Genomic DNA, 6685 nt, shown 5'->3' with positions numbered 1-6685 from the left:
GCTACATGAGGTGCAAACCTCAACAAAATAGAGACCTTATCAATGTAGTCCTCGATACTCAAGTTGCCTTGCCTCATGTTGGCAAACTCAGCTTTGTCCTTTCTGTACGATTTAGGAAAGTATCTTGCCTCAGGTTGGCAAACGCTAATAAAACTCAGTCTTAAATACAACCCAGCTAATAAAAGTATCTTGACCCTCCAAAGATTTTTTTGTCATAATCCATCAACTTTTAACCACATCAAGAAATAGATGCACAATCAATCTGATCTTGCGATCGTCAGAGTAATCCGAAGACTCGAATAACTGCTCAATATCTTCAAGCCAACTCTCACATTCAATAACATTTTATGTCCCTTTCAAACTCGATGGCTTAAAAGATTGAAATCTTTTCAGTAACACCTCCATCGGTGTAGGAGCAAAATCATAGGCTCAATGGCGGCACTTTCTTGCTCAGTCTGAGGGACTTCATTTGTCAAAGGACTATTTCTTGTTCTACGAGATCTGATATACAGGAGATCAACACATATATAATCAAGATATCATAATCATCATCTCAATATCGATCATCCTATGCTCATCAAACTCAAGAGTGCTCAAATTCTTATCAAGAATCTCTCTGATCGCTTTTCAAATAACACATGTTTTACAAGTAATTCGAAAAAAATCACGTAGGCATACAATCTTAAAGCAGTAAAGCATGCTCGCATGGAATTCATTTAATCAAGCAATTAAATCAATCTCATGCAAAAATAAATTCATGCGGATTCAATGTACCTCGTTCACAAACTTCTAACTCAATCCAAGACACTTATCGCTCTGATACCACCCAATGTGGAGGCCCTGGGTTTGATCTATAACGCTAAGCAACAAATCAGAATAATTTTTTTTTAAAAAAGAGGCAGGTTGCGCAGCTGCACTATCTGAGAAGCGCAGCTGCGCTCTTGCCTCGCAGGGGGAGCACAACTGCGCTCCATCTACGGAAGCGCAGCTGCGCTTTTTCTTCGAGAAAGAGCTGCTTCTGCTGTATCTTCTATTTTTTTGCAATTTCAAACATCAAAACCCGGTTTAGCGCAATCTCGATACATGGTAAATTCCAACAATCAATGAAAGAGTGGGTGCCCGGTGAGCCAACTTGTGGCTAAGAGCTTTGATGACTCTTTGTATAAACAATCTTTTGTTTAATATAATTTACACTTTTATTAATGGCAATGACTTTATCTTTATTCATATTGTTATATTGTGATATACTATTGTTGTTTTGATAAAGACCTTGAATATACTATAGTGTATGTAAGATGTGGTAGAAGATGGGGAAGTCTATCATGAAACACATCTTATAGTCACTGTATATTCTAAATCGTTCCTAGTCGATTGAGCCGTCTGTTAATAAGCATAAGGATCGCTCGAGATTGAGACTAGCATTTGCGATGCAGAGTACCACGTTTCATTGGTAAGGAACATAGAGATGTTCGAAGCATGCAAATGGATATTCATACGATGAATGATCGAACTACCCTATCCGAAATTTCCAAGTGGTTATCACTTATCGAGTGGATAAAGTCCGCGGTTTTGTTTGTACACCATTAGTCCTTACTACTTGAAACATCATTGAGACTCTATATGCTAGTACTGTGCTTTGACTCATTTACCGACTCTATTGGGGTCATCAGGTGTCGGGATTGTGTACAGTTACAACACATATAGGAATCGATGCTTTGTTGTCAAGGATTCACCACATACTTGCGAGTGTGGATATCCTATGCAATCTAAGGAGATATTAGTGTGACGAATCTCTGGCCAGAGTACATGATGTGTTTTAAGAAATGGTTTCTTAGTAGCATATGCGATGTCACTATTTGATCTTCAAGATGTATTGCATAGTTATCGAATCTCGAACGACTCTCGATTTACCAATGGTTGTTGATTCGATCGGGATATATGGATGAAGGAACCGTACTGTACGCTAACCAAAATCTATTGGTTCTTGCAGGCACTATCAGTGATACCTAGGGAATCATGGGGCGATGTTTCTAGGCGCTCTTACCATGATTCGATGGGCAAGTCGGAAATGGTTGTTCCGAGTCACAAGGAGTTGTGAGCCCACGGCTAGCTGTATCCCTGAACCATTGAGGGTCACACAGAGTAATGGATTTTTAATCCCCGTTGAGATAGTTAAATTTAATGAACAAAGAAGTGAGACTTCTTATTTAAGAGTAGAGGAGTAAGATTTCCTAAAATAACATAGGGATGAGCATTTTTGGAAATCACTGAATTCGGATTCAGAAAATTTATCTTGACTGTAAAAGATGCAGAAATGGTTTCTGTGAACATTGGTAAAATCGGTTTATCAATCTGAGTCACGATGAATTTTATATTAATTTTTGAACTTGCGGGCTTTGCTTGTCAGGCTTGAACTTATGACTAATGGGCCCTAAGCTGTTAGCAGCCCACATTATAAATAAGTTATTGCAGTACAGAAATTACACAACAGAGGTCACAATTTTCGAAAACCTAGTTGTTTTTCTCTCAAAGGTGGCCGCCCCCTCCCTCTCTCTGTCGGCAAAATCCAGCCTGTGAATTTTGAATTTGTAGTCTGGTTTAACGGATCAAATTCGTTAATTCTCTTCGTAGAAACTTCTGATAGATTTTCTAGTGCAATCTATCAGAGGGATTAAATCTCTGTTCATAGACCTGATTGAAGAACAGTTCGTCCATCAGTTCTTGGGAGATACAACAAGAGCAGAGCAATCTGTTGGTGTCCATAATCTCGATTCGAGATTGGAGGTAAAAATTTATAATTGTTATTTAATTTTTACACACACAATTTAATCGTAAAGTTTTGATACCCATTATGGAATCGTTCCATATAAAAAATATTTTAAACTTCCGCTGCACCGGGTATCAATTCTGATTGATCTGATCGCCGTTCTCCAACAGTGGTATCAGAGCCAGGTTGCTCAGATCAAGCGATTAAATTAATCGATTGTACAAAAATTTTTTAGCCTCGGTTTTTGAAACAAAATAAATTTTTTAAATTAAAAATTTTTCGGGCAAAAACACGGGCAGCGATTGGATCGCTGCCCAGCGCAGCGCTAGGCGCTGCGCAGGGCGGCGCACGGCGCTGCACAGGGCGGCGCACGGGGCTGCCCAGGGCGGCGCACGGCGCTGCCCAACGCAGCGCAGGGCAGCGATTGTCGCTGCCCTAGGGGCAGCCGGGCTGCCCGGCCCGAGCCCCTTTGGGGCGCGGGCAGCCCGGGAGCGTCCCGGGCGGCCCGCGGAAAAATTAATTTTTAATTTTAAAATTAAAATTTTAATATGTTAAAATTCTATTTTTGGTCCGATCGAAAATTGTTTTTGATTGGTCCACGAGGCATCGGATCGAATTGTTCGAGTCGAAAAATTTTAAAATTGATTTTTGGAAAATTTATAGATTTTATCCGTTAAATCAGATTTTATGAAATTAATTATTTTTGGTACAATTGATGATAAGATATGATCTTATGGAAATATTGAGTAAAATATGATTTTATGTATAAAATTGGATTTATATGTAAAATATGATTTTATTTGATAAAAAGATAAAATATGATTTTGTATGTAAAATAAGATTTTATATATGGAATATGATTTTATCCTTTTAATTTAAATTGCCATTGCATGTTATCCAATAAATTAATTTTGAATTAAATATTATTGGATAAGGATGATCGATTGTCATGACCAATTTTGTAGGTGTATGTTAGGAATTTACATTTGTTTTATTGTTGTTGGATTTATTAATGGGCCTGGTTTATGGCCCAATATGAATTGTCATATGTAATAAAAGTGGGCCTGGTTTATGGCCCGTTCCCACCCCTTAAAAATGTATCACGTACTTGTCATGGTTATTTATTGTAAATACATTAGACCTAGTGGGAGATGAAGATTTGAAGACGGAGGTGGGCCCAGCAGACAATAAAGACAGAAGAAATGTAAATTGGAAGCACAATGTAATAGGATTGCATTGCATTCCTGCATATTACCTAGGATTGGACTAAGACTCGTGATTGGCAACCACGGGTCGATTAGAAATGGAATCGATCATCCTATATAATATATGATATTATAATTGTATGCATGTTTTAGACTAAATTGTGTGAATCCGGCAAGCATACAAATTTTTAAAATGATGAGACAAATTTTCAAAATTAAAATCCCTCATTTTAAATATGATTTAAAATTGATATAAAGATAAATAAAGGAAATTTAAAATTGTTTAAATGTTCCTACCTTCCATCAACGATCAATGTATGAGATGCTGCCCGCGGATACGGTCCGGCTCATATTATTGGGGGGGCCCGTTCGTCGGAAAGCTGTACATTGGATCGACACATGTTGTAAGTTGGGTGGAACTCCCATGGGATCGGCTCATATTATTGGGGGATCCACATGGCGACCGTCCATCACAACTTAATATTGATGGGTCATCTTGACATGTCACAATAAACGACGTCATATTATTGGGCCCTTATTGGACATGAGGTAAAAACGTGGAGGTTGCTTTGGAAGCAATTGGGCTCTACCTTTTAAAAATTATGGTTGGCTGATATTATTCGGGACCATAGTTTGTCAATTGGACTCCATGTTCTCACTAAGGAAAACAGTTTCCCGTTTTCACTAGAGGGTAGTGAAATCGTTAAAATAGTGGGAGTAAGATTCATAAAATAAATTTCGCCTATTTTATGTCTTAGTAAATTAATTAAACAATCACTGATTATTATCTGTTTCTTTTCAGTATTTCATAAAGATGAATTCGCGTAATCCACTATTCTCTATCCTCGAACAAAATAAACTGACTGGCGCAAACTATACGGAATGGTTTCGTAAGTTGAAGATTGTCTTGACTTCGGAGAAGATGCTCTACGTGTTAGAAAAATCTCCTCCGAAGGAAGCACCAGCTGACATAAGTCCGGAAGAGTTGGCCAAACTTGATACATGGTGGGACCATGATATCAAGGCCAAATGCTATATGCAAGCCTCGATGTCTGATGAACTCAAGAGGCGATTTGAGGATACCGTGAATGCTGCTGACATTCATGTACAACTCAAGGAACTTTTTGGGGCTCAATCGAGAGCTGAAAGGTTCGCTACTGTAAAAGAGCTAATGACGTGTCGCATGCGTGAAGGGACTTCGGTCCGTGATCATGGGGTACGAGTGATTTGGCTCATACAGAAGTTGGTAACGCTTGATTTGGTGTTGGAACATGAACTCAACGTGGACTTATTACTTCTATCTCTTCCTTCTTCGTTTGACGGATTTGTGGTGAATTTCAATATGAACAAGATAGAGGCCTCCCTTGAAGAGATGGTCAATATGCTTGTAACATATGAATCCACTTTAAAGAAGGATAAACCGGCTTTCTTGGTGGGCTCCTCTTCTTCTGCTAAGAAGGGGTCAAGTACAAAGGGTAAGAAACGTTCTGCCCCACCCAAGAAAACCGAACCCGAGAAGAAGTACAAGACAAAGGCTTCAAACATGGAAAAGTCCAAGGATGTTTGCCATTACTGCAAGAAGCCCGGTCATTGGAAACGTAACTGCAAGGAATATCTAGAGCAGTTGCGAACTGCGAAGGGTATGTTCTATATTGAAATAAATGTTTCACTTAATACTACTTCTTGGGTATTGGATACCGGATGTGGATCTCACATTTGCAATGATTTGCAGGTGATGACAAGAAGTCGCAGGCTTAGAATGGGTGAGACCCAGCTGAGGCTCGGAAATGGTTCCAGAGTTGAAGCTAAAGCTGTGGGAGATGTTTATTTAATTTTGCAGAACGATTTTAAGTTACTTTTGAGAGATGTTTTATTTGTTCCAGATTTGATTAAAAACATTATTTCTGTTTCTATGCTTGATAGAGATGGTTATTCTTGCAATTTTGTGAATGGAATTTGCAATTTTTACAAGAATGAATGTTTGATTGGAAATGGACAACTTGAAAACGATCTATATAACTTAAAATTAAAAGACGTTCCAATAAATTATGTTGATAAACCGGTAACAACAAACAAAAGGAAAATCGATAGTCAAAACCCGGCAAACCTTTGGTACACTAGGCTAGGTCATATTTCCTCAAGGAGGATGAACAAGCTAGTGGGAGAGGGCATGTTTGATATGTCTGATATTAACTCTCTACCTACTTGTGAATCCTGTCTGAAAGGAAAAATGACTAAATCTCCTTTTAAGGGGAAACCTGAGCGTAGTCAAAATCTGTTGGATTTGATCCATACAGATGTTTGTAGTCCATTTAGAATTGGTACTCAATTTGGCCACACCTACTTCATTACCTTTACTGATGATTATTCAAGGTATGAGTATTTATATTTAATGAAATATAAGTCTGAAGCATTTGAAAAGTTCAAAGAATTCAAGGCTGAAGTAGAAAACAAGCTAGGTAAAAGTATTAAAGCACTTCGATCTGATCGAGGTGGAGAATACTTAAGTACCGAGTTTTTGGACTATCTAAAAGAGAATGGGATTCTCTCTCAGTGGACTCCTCCTATGACACCACAGCTGAATGGTGTATCGGAGCGTCGTAATCGAACTTTGTTGGACATGGTTCGATCCATGATGAGCTTCACTGAGCTTCCACCTTCGTTTTGGGGCTATGTGCTTGAAACGGCGGTATTGTTGTTGAACAACGTCCAC

Source organism: Henckelia pumila, chromosome 1, assembly GCF_033568475.1.
Source record: "Henckelia pumila isolate YLH828 chromosome 1, ASM3356847v2, whole genome shotgun sequence".
In the NCBI taxonomy this organism is placed as follows: Eukaryota; Viridiplantae; Streptophyta; class Magnoliopsida; order Lamiales; family Gesneriaceae; genus Henckelia; species Henckelia pumila.
Note: the sequence above shows the minus strand (reverse complement) of the source record.